The following is a 25,605-nucleotide window of genomic DNA, read 5'->3' on the forward strand; positions in this document are numbered from 1 at the left end:
AAGAAGAGGAACAAAATAATCCTGAGAACAAGAACAAAAAATAAGAGGAAGAACAAAATGAACCCAAGAAGAAGAACAAAATAATCCCAAAGAACAAAAAAATCAAGTAGAAGAACAAAATAATCCCCAAAACAAAGGAACCCAAAAGAAACAAAATTATCCCAAGTAGAAGAACAAAATAATCCAAAAAAACAAATACCCCAAGAAAAACAACAAAATATCCTAAAAGAAAGAATAAAAATAACCCCAAGAAAACAAAATAATCCCAAAAGATAGGAAAGAACAAAATAATCCTGAGAATAAGAACAAAAAAAATAAGAGGAAGAACAAAATAAACCCAAGAAGAAGAACAAAATAATCCCAAAGAACAAAATAATCCCAAGTAGAAGAACAAAATAACCCCAAACAGAAGAACAAAAACTAAGAGGAAGAACAAAATAATCCCAAAAAAAAAAGAACAAAACAATAAAAAAAAAATAATCCCAATAAGAAAAACAAAATCATCCCAAGAACAAAATAATCCAAAAAACAATATAATCCCTAGAACAAAATAACCCCAAGAACAACAAAATGATGCCAAGAAAATAATCCCAAGAAGAACAACAAAATAGTCCCAAGAACAAAATAATCCCAGGAACAAAATTTGCTGCCCCTCTTCCCTTTCCCGACAGGAATTCTGAGATTAAATCAGATTTTCTGCCCCCTGCCCTTTCCCGACAGGAATTCTGAGATTAAATCAGATTTTCTACCCCCCCTGCCCTTTCCCGACAGGAATTCTGAGATTAAATCAGATTTTCTGCCCCCTTGCCCTGTCCCGACAGGAATTCTGCGATTAAATCAGATTTTCTGCCCCCCTGCCCTTTCCCGACAGGAATTCTGAGATTAAATCAGATTTTCTGCTCCCTGCCCTGTCCCGACAGGAATTCTGAGATTAAATCAGATTTTCTGCCCCTCTCCCCTGTCCCGACAGGAATTCTGCGATTAAATCAGATTTTCTGCCCCCTGCCCTGTCCCGACAGGAATTCTGCGATTAAATCAGATTTTCTGCTCCTTGCCCTTTCCCGACAGGAATTCTGAGATTAAATCAGATTTTCTGCCCCCCTGCCCTGTCCCGACAGGAATTCTGAGATTAAATCAGATTTTCTCCCCCCCCTGCCCTGTCCCGACAGGAATTCTGCGATTAAATCAGATTTTCTGCCCCCCTGCCCTTTCCCGACAGGAATTCTGAGATTAAATCAGATTTTCTGCCCCCTGCCCTGTCCCGACAGGAATTCTGCCGGCTGGGCAAGGGGAGAATTCTCAGTTCTGGTCACTGAGAGGGAAATCAGGAAATGTTTCATTCTCCATTTGGAATAATCCTCCCCTGAGGGTTTTGGATACCCCCGGGCATCCCTGGGGCTCCTTTGGGTGATCGCTGATCCAACCCCTGGAATCACCACCCTTGCCTGGGGCTCTGCTTTAATTAGCAGGCACTAATTACCATTTCAATCCCCGCTGGGATGTATTTTTAGCCCAAACCCAGGAGATCCATTGGGGTTTCTTTCAGCACCCGAGCCCCAAAGCCACAACCCCACGAGCACCACAAGAACCACGGGAGAACATTCCAGCGCTTCCCACACCCACACCATCCCCGGCAGGGCCAGCCAGAGCTCCCCAATTACAGCAATTAACATTATTAATAAACCAGCCCGGCTTTCCTAACAGGGGAACCTGCAGGGGCTTGTCAGAGGAATGAGAATTTCGGGAATAATTGGAATTACAGGATGACACCGTGGGGTCTCCAGATGTTTTGGAAACACATCCAGGTGTGGGGAGACCACGAGTGTCCTCCCCACCCCTAAAGTTCTTGCAGAACCTGGAACCAGGAAGGTGAAGCTCCATTCCCATCCAGGAAGGTGATAACTGCACCTTTATAAATTAGAAATATACTACATAAATATATGATATAAATACGTATATATTATATATACTTATATTTATAAAAATATATAAATATACATATATTGTAGAAATAATATATTTATTATAATTCTATTTATTATAATATATATATTATAATAATTTATTCATTATATTTATTATTATAATCCCCCCTTCTAATTCCTCCATGGAATTATCCAGTGGGGATTTCTTATAATTATATTTATTACAATTATAATATATTTATTATATTAATATATTTATTATTATAATCCCCCCTTCTAATTCCTCCATGGAATTATCCAGTGGGAATTTCTTATATTTATTATAATTATAATATATTTATTATATTTATATATTTATTATATTTATTATTATAATCCCCCCCTTCTAATTCCTCCATGGAATTATCCAGTGGGAATTTCTTATATTTATTATAATTATAATATATTTATTATAATAATATATTTATTATATTTATTATTATAATCCCCCCCTTCTAATTCCTCCATGGAATTATCCAGTGGGGATTTCTTATAATTATATTTATTATAATTATAATATATTTATTATATTAATATATTTATTATATTTATTATGATAATCCCCCCCTTTCTAATTCCTCGATGGAATTATCCAGTGGGGATTTCTGTGGGATTTATGGGCCCCCACATTCCCTGCAGGAATGCACTGCAGGAGGAGAGCAAGGAGACAGAAAATTGAATATTTCCTCCTGCGGGGCCAGCGGCAGCTCCTCACCCTCTCCTTCCAGCCTGGGAAGGTTTATCCCATTTTATGGGGTTTTTTTTCAGGTTCCAAGCCCTGCCCTCCCTCCTCTCTTTCCCAACACCTCGGTGCCTGTTTTCCTTTTCCAAGCACCCGAGAAAACACTCGGGAGCAAGACCAGACACAGAGAGAGGAAGCAGCAGCTTCCTTCCCCATCCAAACCAATTATCCCAGCGTTGCACAGGGCTCCATCCCCACCCCAAACCTTGGGATTGGGATCCTCCACCTTCCCTGGAAATGCCCATCCCGAAGGAGATTTCACTGCAAAATCCCCAGGTGGAAAATTCCCTGGAAATCCCGGGATCCCCAGAGCTCCCCTGAGCCCAGGCATTTACATCCCATTTTATATGGAAAACACTAAAAACGGGATCACACCTTTTAAAACAGATATTTCCACCTCGCTGCAGCCCAGGCCCTGCCTCTGCCACCACCCCCCCTTCCCACCAGGCCTCAGATTTTAATTGAAAAAACGTGATTTAGGTTAATTGGCTGCAGATGAGTTACGGGGGAACATTTGATGCAGATTTGCAGATTTATGGGACTCGACCATCCCAGGTTTTGCATCCCCCTCACAGCCCCACTGCCAGAACGGCTCAGCTGGCCAAAAAAAAAAAAAAAAAAGTAAAAAAAAAAAGTAATTAGTGTTTAATTTCTTAACAATTTTTTTTTTACCTTCCTTTTAATTGCTCCACATAAAACTGTCCTAGAATTTTACAGCCTGGCCCAGTCCTCATCGCTGGATTTAATTAGGCTGAGGCAGGGCTGGCACTTCATTTGGAGAGGGGGAGGATGCTCAGAGCAGGCGTGGGGAAGGTTTGGCCATTCCAAGCACCCAGCAAACATCAGCAGGAGCACCAGGGAGAGGAGCAGGGTTCCAGTTGGGGTGTCCCTCTGTCTCATCCTGTTCATGATTCCATGGAATTTCTGATGGAAAGGAGCAGAGCTCTCTGCCAGCCGAATTTCCTCTCCTTGAGGGCGACCAAAGCACATTTTAGAGGGAAAATGAGCTTAGGTCAGAGCAGCTTTGGGGTAATTCCCATTCCCAGCCCTTCCTCAGAGAGGGGATCTGACGCCTTACAGAGATCCCAAACCTCTCCCAGCCTGGAGGAGCAGCCAGGGAATTCCCTGCAGGACACCAGAATTCCCTGCAGGACATGAGAATCCCTGCCCAGCAAGGGTTAATGTTTGCATTTGGGAAAGCAAACCCACAAACCCATGGATTCCCCCTTCAGGACACCAGAATTCCTGCCCAGCAAGGGTTAATGTTTGCATTTGGGAAAGCAAACCCACAAATCCATGGATTCCCCCTGTAGGACACCAGAATTCCCTGCAGGACACCAGAATTCCCTGCAGGACACCAGAATTCCTGCCCAGCGAGGATTAATGTTTGCATTTGGGAAAGCAAACCCACAAATCCATGGATTCCCCCTGTAGGAAACCAGAATTCCCTGTAGGACACCAGAATTCCTGCCCAGCGAGGGTTAATGTTTGCATTTGGGAAAGCAAACTCACAAATCCATGGATTCCCCCTTCAGGACACCAGAATTCCCTGCAGGACACCAGAATTCCCTGCAGGACATGAGAATCCCTGCCCAGCGAGGGTTAATGTTTGCATTTGGGAAAGCAAACCCACAAATCCATGGATTCCCCCTTCAGGACACCAGAATTCCCTGTAGGACACCAGAATCTCTGCCCAGCCAGTGTTAATGTTTGCATTTGGGAAAGCAAATTCACAAATCCATGGATTCCCCCTGTAGGACACCAGAATTCCCTGCAGGACACCAGAATTCCCTGCAGGACACCAGAATTCCCTGCAGGACACCAGAATCCCTGCCCAGCCAGGGTTAATGTTTGCATTTGGGAAAGCAAACCCACAAACCCATGGATTCCCCCTGCAGCCAGGCTGGGTTTCCTTCCAGCTGCTCACCCAGCAAGGTCCCACCTTTCCCTGGCTCTGTTCGCTGGGGGATCCAAAGGGGAACATTCCTTAGGAAGCCCAAAAATCCCAAATCCCACATCCCTGGATCCATGCGGGATTCTGTGCTGGAAAAGGATGGCACAGGGGGAGCAGAGCCTCAGTGCTCTGGTTTAATGCACAAGGTGGGGATCAGCCTTGGAAACCTTTCCCAACCTAAATAATCCTGGCAGAAACTTCCAGTCACCCTGGCTGCTCCCAAATCATCATTCTGAATCCATGCTCATCACTCTGTGCTTTTTATATAACAAGAACCCTTTTTTTGATTAAATAATGCTCAAAATCCTAAAAAAATTAATGATCATAAATGGATATTTCCACCACCTAAATATCCCTTTCATGTTCTGTCCCCACAGGGCACCTGCTGGTGCTCCCAGGGTAGGAGGGAACAGGATCCAGGCACGATTAACAACGGGATTTTAGGGAAATAATTTGCATTTCAGTGGCTTTTGGGGCAGGAGGGGTGGCAGTGGTGGGCAAAGGCTGGAAAGGAAAGGGGAGAACTTTCCTGCAGAATGAAGGTGCTCAACTGCTGGGCTGGCTTTGTTAGCTTGAGTTTCTCATTCTCAAGGTTTCCTGGACAATCCAAAGCATCCCCAAAACCCCCTGGAAATGTGGGAAAACAACATCCAGCACTCACAGAGCCAATGGGGTTTATTAAATTAATTAAATGCAGTTTAATTGTCTCTGAGGGTGACACTCCCCATGCTGGGTTTGGCTTCCCCCCATTCCCACCCTGGGATCCTCTGGGATGCTCCAGCTGTGGCACCAGGACCCTCCTGAGCCCCCCAGCCCAGAGCCCCAGGCCCAGCTCAGCTCCTGCTCCTCAAAGGCTCCAGTCCCACCATGGATCCACTGCAGCTCCAGCAGCCTCAGGAAACACCCAAACCCCAAAAAACAGCAAAAATAAAAACCAAAAATATCCATTGGAAAGCAGGGAAGGGCTTGGTCCTTGCCAGAGAAAAGCACTGAGCTCCTGCTTGAGCCAGGAGCTCTTCAGCATCCATCCATGGCCAGGATCCACAAGGAAAATTCCCAAATTCCCAAAGTCCAGCAGAAATTGCTCCTGAGTGCTGTCAGTGCCATGGGGAGGAGCTCAGCTCCTGCAGGGATGTGCAGCCCAGCACTGTCTGTCCTGTCCTTGGGAGATGGTCCTGGCTGTCCTGGATGTCCTTCTGTCCCTCTGTCCAGCTGCAGTGTCCATCCTGTCCTCAGGAGCTGTTCTGGCTGTCCTGGCTGTCCTTCTGTCCCAGCTGCAGTGTCCATGCTGTCCTTGGGAAATGCTCCTGGCTGTCTGTCTGTCCCAGCTGCAGTGTCCATCCTGTCCTCGGGAGCTGTTCTGGCTGTCCTTCTGTCCCAGCTGCAGTGTCCATGCTGTCCTTGGGAAATGCTCCTGGCTGTCTGTCTGTCCCAGCTGCAGTGTCCATCCTCTCCTCCTGGCTGTCTGTCTGTCCTTCTGTCCCTCACTCACCCCGAGCCTCCAGCAGGGACCCTGCAAAGCAAAAGCAGCGTTAATGGAAGGGCCAGGCTGGGCTGGAGCTGGAGCCGGGGCTGATCCTCCCTCAGCACCAACTCCAGGGTTTGCAGGGATGTGGGAAGGAGCAGCAGCCCCAAACCCTTCTCCTCCTTTCCCCCAACCTCTCCTGGGCACTCCCAGAGCTGCTGGGGAGCTGAGAGTGCAAATCCTCCTGCCCCAAGCACCACCATGGAGCCCTGCAGGGCACTGACCCCAAACCCCCAGGGCTGGGCACCACTGCCCAGTGGGATCTGGGATGGGCAGGGAGGCAAAACATTGATGGGAGCATCCCTGAGCTCTGCAGGGCACTGACGCTGAACTTCAGGGGCTGGGGGTCACAGCACAGAGGGATCTGGAACGGGCAGGGAGGTGAAAAACTGCTGAGGACACCCCTGAGGCACCTCCTGAGCTCTGCAGGGCACTGGCCCCAAATTCTCAGGGCTAGGGACCAAAGACCGTGGGATTTGGGATGAGCAGGGAGCTCAAACATCAGTGGTGGCATCCCAGAAGCACCCAGTGCCCCCTAAGAAGGTCTAGAGGACCCTCATGAGCATCACTGGGATTTTCAGGGCACCAACCCCAATTTTCCAGGCTCTGGAGATCTGCGCACAGCAAGATGTGGGACAGACAAGGACACTGGTGACACCCCAGAGGCACCCAGAGCCCCCTAAGAAGGTCCAGACGGACCCTCATGAGCATCACTGGGGTTTGCAGGGCACCAACCCCAATTTCCCAGGCTCTGTGCACAGCGGCATGTGGGACAGGCAGGGACACAGGTGACATCCCAGAGCACCCAGTGCCCGAGGAGAACATGCAGAAGGTCCAAGCCCTGGGCTGGCAGCTCACAGGGGCTCAGGGGGTGCAGGGTGGGTACAGGATGGGTGCCCCCAGCCCGGGGGTGCAGGTTTGTGCCCCCAGCCCAGGGTGGGTGCAGGATGGATGCAGGGTGGGTGCAGGTTTGTGCCCCCAGCCCAGGGTGGGTGCAGGATGGATGTATGGTGGGTGCAGGTGTGTGCCCCCAGCCCAGGGTTTGTGCAGGATGATGCAGGTGGGGCAGGTTGTGCCCAGCCCAGGGTTTGTGCAGGATGGATACAGGGTGGGTGCAGGTTTGTGCCCCCAGCCCAGGGTTTGTGCAGGATGGATACAGGGTGGGTGCAGGTTTGTGCCCCCAGCCCAGGGTTTAGGGTGGGTGCAGGTTTGTGCCCCCAGCCCAGGGTTTGTGCAGGATGGATGCAGGGTGGGTGCAGGTTTGTGCCCCCAGCCCATCCCAGCCCAGCCCAGGGAGTGCCGGGCACGGCCCCGTTTGAAGGCGCCGCGGCCGGGAGCGATCAGAGGCCACGGGCCGATAGCGCAGCCCCGGGGCTGCTCTGATCTTCTGATCTCTTATCTCGGGCTCCGGCGGGGGAACAGCCGCACTTCAAAGCGCTTCCTGCCCAGCCCAGCCCAGCCCCGAGGGGCCGCGGGCAGCTCGGGATGCGGCCGGGGCTCGGCGAGAGCCGGCACTCGGGGAGGGAGGCACTGGAGAGATGTCCCCTCTCTGTCCTGGGGACATCACAGCACTGGACACACCAGGACCAATGTCCCCTGCCCATCCTGGGCACACCACAGCACTGGACACATTGGCAGCGACGTCCCCTGCCTGTCCTGGGGACATTACAGCACTGCGGGGAGAGAGGTACAGGAGAGATGTTCCCTGTCCATCCTGGGGACATCACAGACTGGACACACTAGGGGCAATGTCCCCTGCCCATCCTGCCCTGGGGACATCACAGCACTGAACACATTTTCCATTTTCCATCCATTTTCTCCAGCAGCAATGTCCCCTGCCTGTCCTGGGCACATCACAGCACTGGGCACACCAGGAGAGATGTCCCCTGCCTGTCCCATCCTGTCCTGGGGACATCAGCACAGCATTGCAGGCAGAGAGGGACACACCAGGAGCAATGTCCCCTGCCCATCCTGGGGACATCACAGCCCTGCACACACCAGCATTGATGTCCCCTGTCTGTCCTGGGGCCATCACAGCCCTGCACACACCAGCATTGATGTCCCCAGTCTGTCCTGGGGACATCACATCACTGGGCACACCAGCATTGATGTCCCCTGTCTGTCCTGGGGACATCACATCACTGGGCACACCAGCATTGATGTCCCCCTGTCTGTCCTGGGGCCATCACAGCCCTGCACACACCAGCATTGATGTCCCCCTGCCTGTCCTGGGGACATCACAGCCCTGCACACACCAGCATTGATGTCCCCCTGTCTGTCCTGGGGCCATCACAGCCCTGCACACACCAGCATTGATGTCCCCTGCCCATCCTGGGGCCATCACAGCCCTGCACACACCAGCATTGATGTCCCCCTGTCTGTCCTGGGGACATCACAGCCCTGCACACACCAGCATTGATGTCCCCCTGTCTGTCCTGGGGCCATCACAGCACTGGGCACACCAGCATTGATGTCCCCCTGTCTGTCCTGGGGCCATCACAGCACTGGGCACACCAGCATTGATGTCCCCCTGTCTGTCCTGGGGCCATCACAGCCCTGCACACACCAGCATTGATGTCCCCTGTCTGTCCTGGGGCCATCACAGCCCTGCACACACCAGCACTGATGTCCTCTGTCTGTCCTGGGGCCATCACAGCCCTGCACACACCAGCATTGATGTCCCCTGTCTGTCCTGGGGCCATCACAGCCCTGCACACACCAGCATTGATGTCCCCAGCCCATCGTGGTGACACCAGCACATCCTGACTGTGTGAATCCAGTTCAGTGCCCACTTTAACCCACAGGACAGAGCCCTCTGCTCTCTCCCAAGGAAAACCCACCCAGCTCCCCCTGCCATACCAATCCCCGCTCCTCCCCAGCGCAGCCCCCAAACCAGGCAGATTCCAGGTGCAGTTTTCTCCGTTTTCCTGCCCCGTTCCCCAGGAGGGCCCATCTGCTTCCCTGAGCCCCAGCAGCACAGCCAGGCCACACACTGAGGGCCACCAGCAGCTCCTGGCCACCAGCCCCGGGGTTTTGTCCTCTCCAGGATCCCCCACAACATCCCAGGAGAGCAGGGATGGAACAGCAGCATCCCACAGGGGAGAGGATCCACCCCGAGCCAACAGAGCAGGTGCTGGCTCTGCAGCAGATGGGATTTGCCTCCTGCCCATTTTGGGATGGGATTTGGGGTGGGATTTGCCTCCTGCCCTCCCCTGTTCTCCAGGAACAGGAATAAAATGGGAATTTTGGCTGTGGAGGGTGGGAGCATCCACAGACAGCAAAGCGCGAACTGTGTGGGCAGCAAAGGCAAACAGGAAAGGATCCAAGAGGCAGGAACAGGATTCTGGCAGCTCCCAGCTCCCTGCTGCTCCCTCAGACCCCTGGCCCTGCTCAGACATGTCCCAGTTCCGCTTTCACTGCTGCAGCTCCTCCATCCAAAGGGCTGGATCGACAAAAATGCAGCTGCAGAGCCACGGCCCCACTGCAGGAGCTGCTCCCAGCAGAGCTGCCTCAGCACCCTGGGCCTGCACCCACACCCAGGCTGGGCCCAAAAAACTGGAAAAGGGAAGTCCTGGCATGGCTGTGTCCATCCCTCTCTCCTTGTTTCTACCCCTCTTTCCCTGCTTCCATCCCACCCTCCCTGTTTCTTTCTCTCCATTTCCACCTTTCCCTGTTTCCATCCCTCTCACCCTGTGTCCATCCCTCTCTCCCTATTTTTTTCTCTCCTTGTTTCCATCTCTCTTCCCCTTGTTTCCACCCCTCTCCCTGTTTCCATCTCCCTTTCCCTATTTCCATCTTTCTCTCCCTATTTTCATTCCTCTCTCCCTATTTCCATTCCTCTCTCCCTGTTTCCAGCCCTCTCTCCCTATGTCCATCTCTCTTCTCCTTGTTTCCATCTCTCTTCTCCCTATTTTCACCCCTCTCTCCCTCTGTCCATCCCCCTCTCCCAATTTCCATCCCTCTCACCCTGTGTTCCTCTCTCTCCCTGTTTCCATCCCTCCCTCAGTGTCCCACCTGTCCCATCTCACAGGGGACCCTCCCCGCTCCCCCACAGGCAGAGCCCCCCAGGCTGGGCCCCCTCACATCCCCAGCCCGCCCAGGATCCCACCCGGGCTGGGAATTTGGGATCCTGGGGAAGAAATCCTCTCCACGCTGCCTCCTCCACCACCAGCACTGCAGGATGTGGAGTCATGGAATGGTTTGGGGGGGAAAAGGGACCTTCAAATTCACCCAGTGTCACCTCCTGCCATGTCCCACTGTCCCAGGCTGCTCCTTGGACACCTCAGGGATGGATGGAGCAGCTTCTCTGTGGGTTCCCCAGGGCTGGAGCAGTGCAGGAGGGTCTGAAGGTGCCCAGAAGGAGCAGCCAGGCTCGGGGAGCTCCTCACCACAGACAGAGCTGCCCCAGCCCCGTTCCCAGGGATTACCCCCAAAGGCAGCCCTGCAGAGGTGGAGCAGAGCTTTGTCCCCAGGCTCAGGGATCTCCTCACCACAGCCACAGCAGCCCCAGCCCCATTCCCAGAGCTATCCCGAGGATTATCCCCAAAGCCAGCCCTGCAGAGGAACCCACAGAGAAGCTGCTCCATCCATCCCCGTTCCCAGGCCAGGCTCGGGGAGCTCCTCACCACAGCCACAGCAGCCCCAGCCCCATTCCCAGAGCTGTCCCCAGGGATTATCACCAAATCTCCCCCAAAGGCAGCCCTGCAGGGGTGTGCTCACAGCTCGGTTCCCAGGCCAGCCCTGCTGGGAAGGTGTCAATGAGTAACCGTGACCCAGACAGGCCGTGAGTCACACGGAGCCGCCTCTGACTCACCTGAGCGTGCGGGGGATGCTCACTCGGTGCTGGGGTCAGGGTGGGTGAGACCTCCCAAACTCTGCTTCTTTAACCCCAAAATGTCCTGGGGAGGGGGGGAAGCTGCCCTCAGATGTCACCACAAAAACCTCACATAAGTGCAGGAGGACCTGCAGGAAGGAGGGGATGGCCCAGGGGAGATCCAGGGATGCCCTTGCTGTGTCAAATTCACATTTTCTGAAAAATCCCTCTGCCAGGATTTCTCTCCTGGGAAGCTGAGAAGCCTCAGAGAAAAATGAAAACAACAATTGTCTGATTGCTTCTCCTGTGTTTGGCTGCTTTGGAATGTGGTTGGAGATTGTTTATCCAACATGTGAATTGTTTTAACTTAATGACCAATCAGGGCCAAGTTGTGTCCGGACTCTGGAGAGAGTCACGAATTTTTCATTATTATCTTTTTAGCCTTCTGTAAGTATCCTTTCTGTATTCTTTAGTATAGTTTAGTATAGCATTCTTTAATATAATGTAGTATCATAAAATAATAAATTGTTATTTATTATTTTATAAAATATATAAATATATAATACACTAGAATAGAATAATAAATTATTGTGCATTACTTTATATAATATATACATATATTATAGATTATATTTTAATATAATATATATTATACAATATAATATATAATATATAATATATAATATATAATATATAATATATAATATATAATATATAATATATTATAATGAAATAACAAATTATTATTTATATATTATATAAATATATAATATGTATTGTAATATATAAATACATAATATATACTGTATTGTAATATAATACAGTATATAATATGGTATCATAAAATAATAAATTATTTGTTACTTTACATAATATAAAAATATAACATATTACAATATAATAATATTATAATATGATAATGATATAATATGATATGATAATATGATATAATATATGTAATATAGTATAATGAAATAACAAATTATTATATATTATTTATTATGTCTTTCTAACAACATGCAGTCAGACTCATCATTTCCTTCCTGCCACGGGGGGACCCCAAAAACAACCACCCAGAAAATACCCCATGGGTGAGTCCTGGCTCATTCCCAGAGGATGCACTCACAGCATGGCAGCCCCTGCTCCCAGCTCCATCCACAGCTCCCTCCTCAAATTCCAGCCCTGACCAAGCCCCCACACCTGAGCACAGGTGGAAACCTAAAAATGGAACCCTCACCTTCCCCCCGGGCCCAGCCTGAGGGCTCTCTCACCACACACTCCAACCTGTTCTGCCTCCTGCTCTTTCCAGCAATTTCCCCTCGGCAAGGGCCACCCTGGCCCTGCAGAGCCCCAGAGCTGTCACAGGGCCAGGAATGAGGAAAGTCCCATTCCCCTTCATTCCAGAGAAGGGTGACAAGCACAGGTGACGTCAGCCCGGGCCAGCCCACGCTGCCCCAGGTCTCAGGAAGGTTCTGGCACCTGCTGACTGTTCTGGGTTATTTATTCCAGTGACAAACCCTGCAGGCTGAGGGATGGCCCTGACCTTGCAGGGACGTTTCCTGAGCAGGAGCTCTGCTGATTTCCCAGCAGAAAGAAAGAAACTTTCTGATTTTGTCATCTCTCTCAGAGCGGTGGTTGCTCTGTTCTCAGTCCCTCCGGCGCTGGGGCAGCTGCTGCAGCCCAACGGTGCCAACCCTCGGTGTTCCCAGGTCCCAGTCCAGAGCAGGTTCGAGATGGTCACAGAAACAGGAGAGGAGAAACAGTCCAGGAAGGAGTTTGGACTGTTTAGCTAAACTAGCTAATAAGCAGAGGCCAAAGCAGAGCAGAACCAAGAGCAGAAAAGAGAGCAAGCAAAAGCAGCAAGCTGAAAGCAAAATGAAAAACAGCCCTAAGTACTGCCCATCTCTGTGTCCCTGATAAGAGAAACCCAAACAAAACTTCCACTCTTCAGAGCCGGTCTCAAAGGCACAGAACAGATGAATGGGGATACCAGCATCATAACGTCACCCCAGGACACAGCTCTGAGCTGATTTCCAGCCTGGGGATTACCCATTTAAGCAGTGTTTTTTCCTGTGCTGACCCTAAGCTGATTAATTCTCTGTGCCCCGCTCTCTCCTTTCCCTGGAAAGCAAAGTGCAGGAATTGTTTTCCTGCTGCCCCCCAGGTGCAGAGCCCAGAGCTGGACAATCCCAGGCAGGATTGGGGCTCTCCCTGTCAAACAGGACCTGGGGCTGTCCCTGCCACCCCTCTGGGTGTGCCAGGCAGGGAGATCCACCTGGCTGTGCCTCGGATGGTTCCCTGTGCTGATTTCTGGGATTTTTGGGATTTGTGGGATGCCAGGAGCTCAGCCAGGCTCTCCAGCAGCTGCAGCATCCCTCAGACCCCCCAGCCCTGAGGCTTTTGGCCAGAAGGGGCTCCTGGGGGTTGCAGAGCAGATGTTCCAGCACCACAAACGTCCCCTCTGTCCTCTCCAGCTTCCTGCCTGGACTGGGGGCTCCAGCTGGAAAAAAGCAGCTTGGCTTTGGGGCTGTTCTTATCCTGGAATGCAGAATTCCCTGCTCCAGGGAATTTGGTCCTGGCCCACACAAACAGGGATGAGCCAGAGCATCACCTGCAGGGATGAAGTATGATTATTATCCACACCTCAGCAGTGTGGATAATCCAAGGAAAAAACCCTTGGAAAGAGGGGCAGGCATGGACACCACAGCAGGGCAGCCACGAGGATTTAGGAACCACGGGAATGGTAAGAGGAGAAGGGTTCTGAGACAATGCTGACCTGTTTGCATGAGCACAGGTGGTTTTCCTGGGAAAACAGGCTGGAAACCATGGGAGAAGCCGTGCAGGAATAGGAGAAGGGAAGAGAGCAACGGCAGCTCCATCCAACAGCAACAGCCTTTGGAAAAATTCATAATTCTGCAAGATTTCACCAGCAGGGAAGAGGGGGGAAAAGGCAGTCTGGAAATTCAGGAATTCCTTAAAATTCTCTCCCCAAGCCCAAGCAAGGCTGGGAAAAAGGAGCAACACAACACATTGCTGATGACTTTTCCATTAAAGCCCCACTCTAAACCCCCTCTTTGTGTCCCAACATTTGCTCACAGCTCAGCAGGCCCCGCTTCTTTATTTATTTTATCATCCCTCCCCTCCTCTCCCTCCTTTTTAATAATAATAACAATAATAATAAAAAAAAGTTATATGACTTTAATTAAATGCCCTTATTAAAGGCTGGGCTGTGTGCAGGGGCTGGGGTTGTGCTGCAGGCACATTTTGCAGGGAGTGTTTGCATCCGCCCGCCCCGGGCCCTTTTTAATGCCCAAATAAATCCAAAGCCGAGGTGCTGACAGCTCCTCATGCACCCAGGCAGCCAAAAAGCAAACACAGGGCAGGGATTTAACCCTTGTAGGCACAGAAAATGCCCCCAGGTAGGCCGGGCTCAGGGGGGAAGGCCCAGCAGGAAAAGTGTCCTCCCAGTGTCCCCCCAGTCGTGTCCTCTCAGGGTCCCCTCAATGTCCCCCAGTGTCCTCTCAACGTTCTCTCAATGTCCTCTCCCAGTGTCGTCCCAATGTCTCTCCAGTGTCACCAGAGTGTCCTCTCAGGGTCCTCCCAGTCACCCCCCAGTATCCCCTCAATGTCCCCCCAGTGTCCCCCCCCAATGTCCTCTCACTGTTCCCCAGTGTCCTCTCCCAGCATCCTCCCACTGTCTCCCCAGTGTCCTCTGAGTGTCCCCTAAATGTCCCCCCAGTGTCCTCTCAATGTCCTCCCAGTGTCCCCTCAGTGTCTCTCCCCAGTGTCCTCTCCCAGTTTCCTCTCCCAGTGTCCCCATAATTTCCTCCCAGTGTCCCCTAAGTGTCCCTGCCAGTGTCCCTCTGGAATGCAGGGCTGGGGAGGTGTCGGGGATGGAAAACCTCCTCTCCTCCCCAAGGGTTGGGGTTCTGGGGTGCCAGGCTGGGCCTGGCTCCACAACACCCCCACATCCCCAGGATTTGCATCCCTGTTCCAAGCCCAGCCTGGGGTTTGCAAATTGTCCATGGTGGAGCAGATAATGAGCTCCAAACTCAAACAAACCCAGCAGGGAAGGAGAGGAACCAAAGCTATGAAATGCTGCTTTTTCCCTGGGCAAAAATTGGTGTTCCCCCTCTCCAGTGCTGGACAGGAGTTCCACCAGAGCTGCCACGCTTGGAAACAGCAACTCTGAATTCCAAACGTGTCCAATTCCCAACTCCCAGCGCAATTAACAGCCACTAATTAACTCCGTGTGCTCAGGGCCTGCCAGAGCTAGGCCGGGCTCCTCAGAGCTGCCAAGAGCAGCAGATCCCAAAGCCTGGATGGAGAAACTGCTCCTGAGGATCCCAGGGTGCTGCAGCCCCTCCTGGGCCAAAAACCAGGAGAGGCCAACAGCTCCTGGGGCAGGAATTCTGTGGGAAAAGAGAGGGATGGGATGGGATTTGGGATGGGATGGGAATGGGATGGGGATGATGGGGATGGGATGAGATTGGGATGGGATTGGGATGGTTGGGATGATGGGATGGGATAGGGATGGGAAAGGGATGGGAAAGGGATGGGAAAGGGATGGGAAAGGGATGGGAAAGGGATGGGAAAGGGATGGGAAAGGGATGGGAAAGGGATGATAGGATGGGGATGGGATGAGATTGGGATGGGATGAGATTGGGATGGGATGAGATTGGGAAGATTGGGATAGGATACGGATGGGATGATGGCATGGGATGATTGGGATAGGGATAGGATAGGGATGGGATGAAGGGCATAAAATGATTGGGATGGGAGAGGATTGGGATGATGGGGATAGGATTGGGATCGTTGGGATGATGGGATGGGATGATTAGGATGGGACGGGATTGGGATGATGGGATGGGATTGGGATGGCTGGGATGATGGGATGGGATGGGGATGGCTGGGATGATGGGATGGGATGGGATTGGGATGGCTGGGATGATGGGATGGGATGGGATGGCTGGGATGATGGGATGCCATGGGATGTCACTGCTTCCCCTCCTGCAGCACACACAGATCCCTGGGAGCCAGGGAGCCTCACCCCTGCTCCAAAGGGAAAATCTGGGATCCTCTGGGATGTCCTGCAGAGCACCAAGAGCTGGATTCACCTTGTGAGCCCCTTCCAACCCCCATCCAAATATTCTGGGATGCTCTGGCACCTTCCATCCCAGCCACAAGTGGAAACCAGCGGGATCCTCCATCCTGCCAGCAACAACACTCTGCTGCACTGCTATTTTAAACAACTTTTTAGGGAATCTGCAGCAGCCCAGCCCTCAGTGGGTCACTGGGGCAGCGTGTGGCAGGGCTGGGCTCCAGCAGGAGCCTCCCCCTTGTCTGGAAGAATTACAGCCCCAGCAACGCTCCCACATCTGACAAGACGCCGCATGCTCGGCTAATCCTGCTGCAGATTAACTCTGCCCTTGGAATTCCTGCCTGAGCAGCAGAGCTGCTGCTGGGGGGGCTCCTCCCTGCCCCGAGCTCTTGGCAAGGCCACAACTGTCCCCAGGGCTGCCTCAGGGTGGATCTGGGGTCACTTCCCCTCCCGGAGCGCCCAGGATGTCCCTTGTCCCTGCTGTCACCCCAATGGCGAGAGGAAAGGAGAAGATTTGGGATGGATTTGCTGCCAAAAGATCCTCACCAAAACCTGCTGCTCCTCCTCTGGTTCAGGAGCCCCCAAAGTGCCACATTTCACCCCAAAACTGAGATCCAACAGGGGATGCAATAAGGGCACAAAAGGGATCAGCTGCTCCAAGGAATCCCAAAAGGCCTTCAGTCACAAAACAGCAACAATTCAACCTAAACCAAGATTTAAGAGAGGAAATCATTCCAAAAACATGAGGACATGATTTTTCATGGAAAACCCAGCCTGGTCCCATGCAGATCCCAATCCCACAGGCACTGAGTGACTCCAGCAGCTTGTGGGAAACCCAGGAAAGCATTCCCTGAACAGAGCAAACACAACTCCTACTGTACACTGAGAAAAAGGCAAAAAAAGGGGATAAAAAAGGAGAAAAAAAATGTATCAAGTGCCTGGAGCTGTCAGAAAGATTTCTGCAGCTCTGGCAAGACAGACACAACTAATTTAGCACGGCCTGGCTGAGGAATATTAAGGAATATTAAGCTGTCAGTCTGGATGATAGGAATTTAATCACTGGGAGCAGATCAAAGCTCAGCAGCACCATCGGTGTGGGCTGGACACGCAGGATCAGAGTGGGATGGGCAGGAAAAGCCTGTCCTGCAGGGACAGCCCCCTCCGGGATGTCACTGTCACTTTGGGGTGCTGGGTCCCTTCGGGAATGCCATGGAGAGGGAGGATGAGGCTCAGGATCCCACAGAAATCCCTGCCCAGAGGGTGGCAAGGCTGGCACAGCTGGGACTGGAAGTGTCCCAGGCCAGGTGGGATTGGGCTGATCCCAAATTCCATCCCCCTGTGCAGGAGGAGCTGCTCAGACAATCCCTGGGATCCCCCAGATCCAACAACGGCACCACAGAGCCAACGATGTCCCTTTGTGCCACCTCCTGTCGCAGACATCTTTTATGGAAAATCCTTTCCTTGGGATTTTTCCTCCTGAGAAGCTGAGAGGCCTCAGGAACAAAATGGAAACATTGATTATCTGCTGCTGTGGAATGCAACAGGTGCATCTGGGATTGGTCTCATGTGGTTGTTTCTAATTAATGGCCAATCACAGTCAGCTCAGAGACAGTCAGACAGAGAGCTGAGCCACAAACCTTTGTTATCATTCTTTCCTATTCTATTCTTAGCCAGCCCTCTGAGGAAATCCTTTCTTCTATTCTTTTAGTATAGTTTTAATGTAATATATATCATAAAATAATAAATCAGCCTTCTGAAACATGGAGTCAGATCCTCGTCCCTTCCCTCATCCTCAGACCCCTGTGAACACCGTCACAACCTCCCTCACAGGCTGAGGAAGGGAAAATTCCCAACCAGACCCCATTGCTGAAGGGGTTTAACCTGGGGCGTTCCAGCCTTTGGCTGCCCCAGTCATTTTTCCTGGTTTTTTTTTTGGGGCAGGAAACAGAATTCCCATAAAATCTGCTCACATCTGCGCCTGGGATAACCCAGAGCTCATTCCTAGGGGGACAAACCCCTCTGGTACAGGGTCAGCCCAACCCCTCCTGGTGCAGACAATTCCTGGGAGCCTCAGCCCCTGCTCCAGAGGGAAAAGCTGGGATCCTGCTATAGGGTTTGTAAATGCTGTAGGATTTGGAAATGCTGTAGGGTTTGTAAATGCTACAGGGTTTGTAAATGCTGTAGGATTTGTATCTCGGACTAGACTGGTTGGAGAGAATTGGAATATTCAACAGAGAAGAAGATTTATGGCATTGTAACAGGAACCTCACTCTCTTACACTCTAACACTCTTATCCTCTTATCCTCTCTCTCTCATCCTCTTTCCCTCTCTCTTTCCTGCTCTGAGCTGTGCTGGCAGCCCCCTGCACTTGGCCCTTTGCAATAAATCCCAAATTTCACAGCCTGGCTTCAGAGAGATCTCTCATCTCCATCCATCCTATCCCCATCACTCCCACACCAGCTCAGAGCCCCCATCCTGCTCCCCAATTAAGCGCTGCCCGGTTACATAACCCTAATTAGCAGGGCTCCACTTGCAGCAGGGCCACGGGCTCTGCTAATCCAGGATTTGTCCCCCAGGAGGTGACGGGAGCTGGCAGTGCCAGCCAGGCTGCTCACGTGGGCCAGCACAGCACGGGGATAGGGGCAAAAAACCTCCCAAAGGCTGGGGAGGAAGGTGAGGATGAGGGGAGGAAGGTCAGGGTTAGGGGAAGGATGCAGCAAAAATATCCCAAACTGGGGAAGGTGAGGATGGGGAGAAGGTCAGCCAGAAGATGGACTGCTGCAAAATACCCCAAAAACTGGGGAGGAAGGTGAGGATTGGGGGAGGAAGGTCAGTCCCAGACAGGATGGACTGCTGCAAGAAAACCTCACAAAATTTGGGGAGGAAGGTGAGGATTGGGGGAGGAAGGTTAGGGTTAGATAGGATGGATTGCAGCAAAAAAAAAATACCCCAAAAACTGGGGAGGAAGGTGAAGATTAGGGGAGGAAGGTGAGGGTCAGAGGAGGAAGGTCAGCCCCAGAAAGGTTGGACTGCTGCAAAAAAACTCCCAAAAACTGGGGAGGAAGGTGAGGATGAGGGGAGGAAGGTCAGGATTAGGGGAGGATGGACTGCAGCAAAAAAAAATACCCCAAAAACTGGGGAGGAAGGTGAGGGTTAGGGGAGGAAGGTCAGCCCCAGATAGGATGGATTGCTGCAAAACAACTCCCAAAAATTGGGGAGGAAGGTGAAGATTAGGGGAGGAAGATCAGCCCCAGATAGGATGGACTGCTGCAAACCAATTCCCAAAAACTGGGGAGGAAGGTGAGGGTTAGGGGAGGAAGATCAGTCCCAGATAGGATGGACTGCTGCAAAAAAACTCCCAAAAACTGGGGAGGAAGGTGAGGATTAGGGGAGGAAGGTGAGGGTTAGGGGAGGAAGATCAGCCCCAGACAGGTTGGACTGCTGCAAAAATCTTCCCAAAATCTGGGGAGGAAGGTGAAGGTTAGAGGAGGAAGATGAGCCCCAGACAGGTTGGACTGATGCAAAAAAACCTCACAAAAATTGGGGAGGAAGGTGAGGATTGGGGGAGGAAGGTCAGGATTAGGCTGGAGCAAAGCTGGATCATTCAAAGCTGACTCAGCTCCAACTTTTTGGAGTTTTTTGGGATGGGGAAGAGGCTGCAGCCACTCTGCTGGAGCCCAAATTGTGCATCCCCAAAATGCACATCCCCGGGAAATCTGGAGTCGGGGAAGTTCCTGAGCTGCCAAGCTGAGCAGAAGCAGCTCTGAATTAAGCTAATCTTAATTAGGGATCTCCAAACCAACCCCACATCAATTGCAGGATTCCCCAGGCACTGCAGGATGGCACCAGCTCGTGGTAATTGGATCACTCAGGATTATTCCCACTGAAATAAATCCCCACATCTGACCGCAGAGAAAATTCACATTCTGTTCCTTTTTTTTTCTTTCTTTCCTTCCTGCCTTTTCAGACTTTGTTATCAAACTCAATTTACAAACAGAAAAGCTGCAAAATAGTTTAATAAAACAGAAAAACGAGGTTGCAGAGCCCTCAGCTGACAGCAAATCTCAAATTTTAAGCAAAACCATCACCCCAGAGCCAGAGGTGATGGTTTCGCTTAAAATTTGAGATCTTTGCTTAAAATTTGAGCCCAGGAGCAGGAGAGGTCCCAGCTCTGGCTGCTCTCACCCTGCCCATCCAGAGGGAGCAAGCAGGGCCCAGCTGGGATGGATTTCATGGATTTTCCTGCTCACACTCCTGCCCTGAGCCGAGTTTATTCCCTGCATTGTGGGGAGGTGAGGCCAGGACAGCGCCCAGAGCTCTGGCAGCAGCATTTCCCTACAGCAATCTGAATTTATAACCTGCTCGTGGCAGCTTGGAGAAGGCAGGCACTGGGCTCCTAAATCCCTGAAATTAAAGGGGATCCAGAAATCCCAAAATTTGGGAGTTTTCTCCCTCCTGAGCTTCCCACAGACAACCAAAGGCAGCTTTCACACACAGCCTTAAATAAGGATTAAACCCCACACTGACACACGGCTCCATCATCCCAGAGGATCCCAAAATTCCCCTGGCAAAGGAGCCCAGAACTCTGGGAATTCCCAGGGATCCAGAAATCCCAAAATTTGGGAATTCTGTCCTTCCTGAGCTTCCCACAGACAATGTGCTGCTGCCTTGCCAAAGGCAGATTTCACACACATGTGGGATTTAATCTTTATTTAAGGCTGACACATGGATCCATCATCCCAGAGGATCCCAAAATCCCCTGCCAAAGGAGCTCTGGGAATTCCCAGGGATCCAGAAATCCCAAAATTTGGAAGTTTTCTCCCTCCTGAGCTCCCCACAGACAACCAAAGGCAGCTTTTACACACAGCCTTAAATAAAGATTAAATCGCACACTGACACACGGCTCCATCATCCCAGAGGATCCCAAAATTCCCCTGGCAAAGGAGCTCTGGGAATTCCCAGGGAACCAGAAATCCCAAAATTTGGGAATTCTGTCCTTCCTGAGCTTCCCACAGACAATGTGCTGCTGCCTTGCCAAAGGCAGATTTCACACACATGTGGGATTTAATCTTTATTTAAGGCTGACACATGGATCCATCATCCCAGAGGATCCCAAAATTCCCTCTGCCAAAGGAGCTCTGGGAATTCCCAGGGATCCAGAAATCCCAAAATTTGGGAGTTTTGTCCCTCCTGAGCTTCCCACAGACAACCAAAGGCAGCTTTCACAAACAGCCTTAAATAAGGATTAAACCCCACACTGACACACGGCTCCATCATCCCAGAGGATCCCAAAATTCCCCTGGCAAAGGAGCCCAGAACTCTGGGAATTCCCAGGGATCCAGAAATCCCAAAATTTGGGAGTTTTCTCCCTCCTGAGCTCCCCACAGACAACCAAAGGCAGCTTTCACACACAGCCTTAAATAAGGATTAAATCCCACACTGACACACGGCTCCATCATCCCAGAGGATCCCAAAATTCCCTCTGGCAAAGGAAACTCAGAATTCCAGGGCAATTCCAGCCCTCCCTTGGTCCTTAGGGCTGCTCCTGCCTCCAGGTGATGCTCCCAGCTCCCAGCAGACCCTGGAGCAGCCCCGGGGACAGGGAAGGGACCAACCCCATCCTCCCCCTTCCCTCAGGTGAGCCCTTATCAAACAGCCCCACCCCCCCCAGGTGAGCCCTTATCAGCCCGCGGCACCACAAAGGGCCATAAAGCACCGGGAGGTGACAGCTGTGCTCCAGGTGTGCCCCAGGTGGGGCAGCGCCCTTTCATCTCGCCCCAAACCAGGAAAAACCCACAAGGATGGGCTTGGGGAGAGCTTGGGAATTTGTGATTCCCAATAAAACCCAGCAGGATGGGCTTGGGGAGAGTTTGGGAATTTGTGATTCCCAATAAAACCCAGCAGGATGGGATTGGGGCTTGGGGAGAGCTTGGGAATTTGTGATTCCCAATAAAACCCAGCAGGATGGGCTTGGGGAGAGCTTGGGAATTTGTTATTCCCAATAAAACCCAGCAGGATGGGCTCGGGGCTTTGGGGAGAGTTTGGGAATTTGTTATAGCCAGGAAAAACCCAGAGATGGGATTGGGGCTTGGGGAGAGTTTGGGAATTTGTTATAGCCAGGAAAAACCCAGCAGGATGGGCTTGGGGCGAGTTTGGGAATTTGTGATTCCCAATAAAACCCAGCAGGATGGGCTCGGGGCTTTGGGGAGAGTTTGGAATTTGTGATTCCCTGGCATCCATCATTGGGAGCAGCAGGAGCAGGGCTGTGCTGGCACTGCCCCATCCTGAGGGATTTAGGGGGGACATTTCAGCACGGAGAGCCCCAGCAGCATTCCCAAGGGAAGGATGGGGCTGTGGGGACAGCAAAACCCGGGAAAAACAGCAAGTGGGAGCTCCATTTGGGATCAGAGCTTTCCTGTGGCCAAACTCCCTGAGGGCACAGCACTGCGGGACTTTAACAACAGCGGGGTTTTCATTTTAACCACAGTGGCATTTAAACCACAGTGAGATTTCAACCCCGATGGGAATTTAACCACACTGGGATTTTAACCATAGTGGGATTTCAATTCCAACCCCAGTGGGATTTCAACACCAGTGGGATTTTAATTTTAACAACAGTGGGATTTTAACCACACTGGGATTTTAATTTTAACCCTAGTGGGATTTTAAAAACAGTGGGATTTTAACCTTAACCACACTGGGATTCTAACCACAGCGGGATTTCAACCACACTGGGAATTTAACCCCAGTGGGATTTTAATTTTAACCCCAGTGAGATTTTAACCACACTGGGATTTCAACTACACTGGGATTTTAACTTCAACCCCAGTGGGATTTTAATTTTAACCCCAGTGGGATTCTAACAGTGGGATTGTAACCCCAGTTGGATTTTCATTTTAACCCCGGGGGAATTTAACCCCACTGGGATTTTAACCCCACTTGGATTTTAATTTTAACCCCAGTGAGATTTTAACCATACTGGGATTTTAACACCACTGGGATTTTAATTTTAACCATACTGGGATTTTAACTGTAACCCCAGTGGGATTCTAACAGTGGGAATTTAACCCTACTGGGATTTTAATTTTAACCCCAGTGAGATTTTAACCATACTGGGATTTCAACTGTAACCCCAGTGGGATTCTAACAGTGGGAATTTAACCGCACTGGGATTTTAACCCCAGCAGGATTTTAACAGTGGGATTTTGATTTTAACCGCAGGAGGATTTCAATTTTAACCCCAGTGGGATTCTAACAGTGGGATTGTAACCCCAGTTGGATTTTCATTTTAACCCCGGGGGAATTTAACCCCACTGGGATTTTAATTTTAACCCCAGTGGGATTCTAACAGTGGGAATTTAACCACACTGGGATTTTAACCCCAGCAGGATTTTAACAGTGGGATTTTGATTTTAACCGCAGGACGATTTCAATTTTAACCCCAGTGGGATTTCAACCCCAGCCAGGCACATCCCTGGGGCAGAGGCGCCTCCTCCCTTTTCCCTCTCCAGCCCCAGGTGCCAGCCGTGCCCATGGGCAGAGCAGTGCCAGCCCCGCCAGATGTCACCACAGGTGTCACCCCAGGGCTGGGGACCTGTCCTGCCCGGGCAGGGCTGGCCCTGTCCTTGGGCTGGCAGCAAACACCCCTTATCTCCCATCCCTTATCTCCTGGGCAAACAGCGGGGTCGCTCCGTGCCCGGCCCGCACAATGTTCCATTACCCCGGTGTTTAATTACCCCGGTGTTTAATTACCCTGCTCCTCCTCGTGGGAAGGGGCAGCAGCGGGGAGGTGGGAACTGCAGGGGAATTCCACAACGGGAGATGAAACGGAGCTGGGAAAGCAACGGGTAAACAGCCAGGGAATGTCCCAGGAGCTGCTCACCGGCAGGGCAGGCTCACAGCATTCCCAAATTCCATCCAGGAATGTCCCAGGAGCTGCTCACCACCGGGGCAGGCTCACAGCATTCCCAAATTCCATCCAGGAATGTCCCAGGAGCTGCTCACCACCGGGGCAGGCTCACAGCATTCCCAAATTCCATCCAGGAATGTCCCAGGAGCTGCTCATCACCAGGACAGGCTCACACCATTCCCAAATTCCAGCCAGGAATGTCCCAGGAGCTGCTCACAGGCAGGACAGGCTCACAGCATTCCCAAATTCCAGCCAGGAATGTCCCAGGAGCTGCTCACAGGCAGGGCAGGCTCACAGCATTCCCAAATTCCAGCCAGGAATGTCCCAGGAGCTGCTCACCACCGGGGCAGGCTCACAGCATTCCCAAATTCCTGCCAGGGAATGTCCCAGGAGCTGCTCACCCGGGCAGGCTCACAGCATTCCAAATTCCATCCAGGAATGTCCAGGACTGCTCATCCCGGAGGCTCACAGCATTCCCAAATTCCAGCCAGGGAATGTCCCCTTCGCCAGGAAGGCTCACACAATCCCAAATTCCAGCAGGAAAGTCCAGGTCTCCAGCTACAAAGGCTCCACACATTCCCAAATTCCACAGGAATGTCACAGGATCTGCTCAGCCTACAGGAAAGGCTCACACCATTCCCAAATTCCATCCAGGCAATGTCCCACTGGGATCTGTTTCAACAGCAGGAAAGGACTCACAATCAGATCCCAAATTCCAGACAGGAAATGTCCTCAGCTCCCAGCAGGTACAGGCTCACACCATTCCCAAATTCCAGCGAGGCAATGTCCCACTGGGATCTGCTCAGCCTGAGGGAAGAACTCATACCAGATCCCAAATTCCAGCCAGGAAATGTCCCACTGGGATCTGCTCAGCCTTAGAGAAGGGCTCTCATCATATCCCAAATTCCAGGCAGGGAATGTCCCACTGGGATCCGTTCAGCTCCCTGCAGGAAGGGAGCATTCCCAAATTCCAGGCGGGGAATGTCCCAGTGGGATCTGCTCAGCCTGAGGAAAGGGCTCACACCATTCCCAAATTGCAGACATGGAATGTCCCACTGGGATCTCCTCATTCCCAAACCCCAGCCAGGCAATGTCCCACCTTTCAGGAAGGGCTCACACCACATCCCAAACACCACCAGCCCCAATCCCAGGATGTTCCCTGCCCGTTGTGTGAGGAGTTCCCTTCTCCTGGAGCTGGGAATTCCCAGCGGGAGCAGGGGCTGTTCTGCACCACCTGGATGGATGCAGGAACATCCAGTGCTGGCTCCCCAAATCCCTCCTCACCCCTTTGAGGGGGTTCCTGATCCCGCAGCTCCATCCCAGCCATTCCCAGGGCTCATCCAGAGCCAGGAACGCGGGGCAGGGCAGGGAGCACATCGGGGAAGGTGTTAAAGAGCCGCGAGTTGTTTACAGCCCCGATTACCCCTTAATCCTCTCGGAGCGCCGCTTTACGAGCCCGGCGTCCCGCGGAGCTGCGAAACACCTGGGCCAGGAACCCTGAGCACAAAAACCTCATCCTCACCTGCCCAAAAAACCCTGGAGCACAAAAAACCTCATCCTCACCTGCCCAAAAAACCCTGGAGCACAAAAACCTCAT

At 51.5% G+C, this 25,605-nt stretch overlaps 1 long non-coding RNA gene across 1 annotated transcript in view; it reads right to left on the reverse strand.

Moving 5' to 3' along the window:
* Positions 1-5,317: 5,317 nt before the first annotated feature.
* LOC135455346 (uncharacterized) overlaps positions 5,318-25,605 on the reverse strand; it is a 36,411-nt gene continuing 16,123 nt past the window's right edge. Inside the window, exon 3 of the long non-coding RNA XR_010442309.1 lies at positions 5,318-6,173. This is a non-coding gene — a long non-coding RNA (uncharacterized LOC135455346). The remainder of the gene's footprint in view (positions 6,174-25,605) is intronic.

Source organism: Zonotrichia leucophrys, chromosome 18 (genome assembly GCF_028769735.1).
Source record: "Zonotrichia leucophrys gambelii isolate GWCS_2022_RI chromosome 18, RI_Zleu_2.0, whole genome shotgun sequence".
NCBI classification, from domain to species: Eukaryota; Metazoa; Chordata; class Aves; order Passeriformes; family Passerellidae; genus Zonotrichia; species Zonotrichia leucophrys.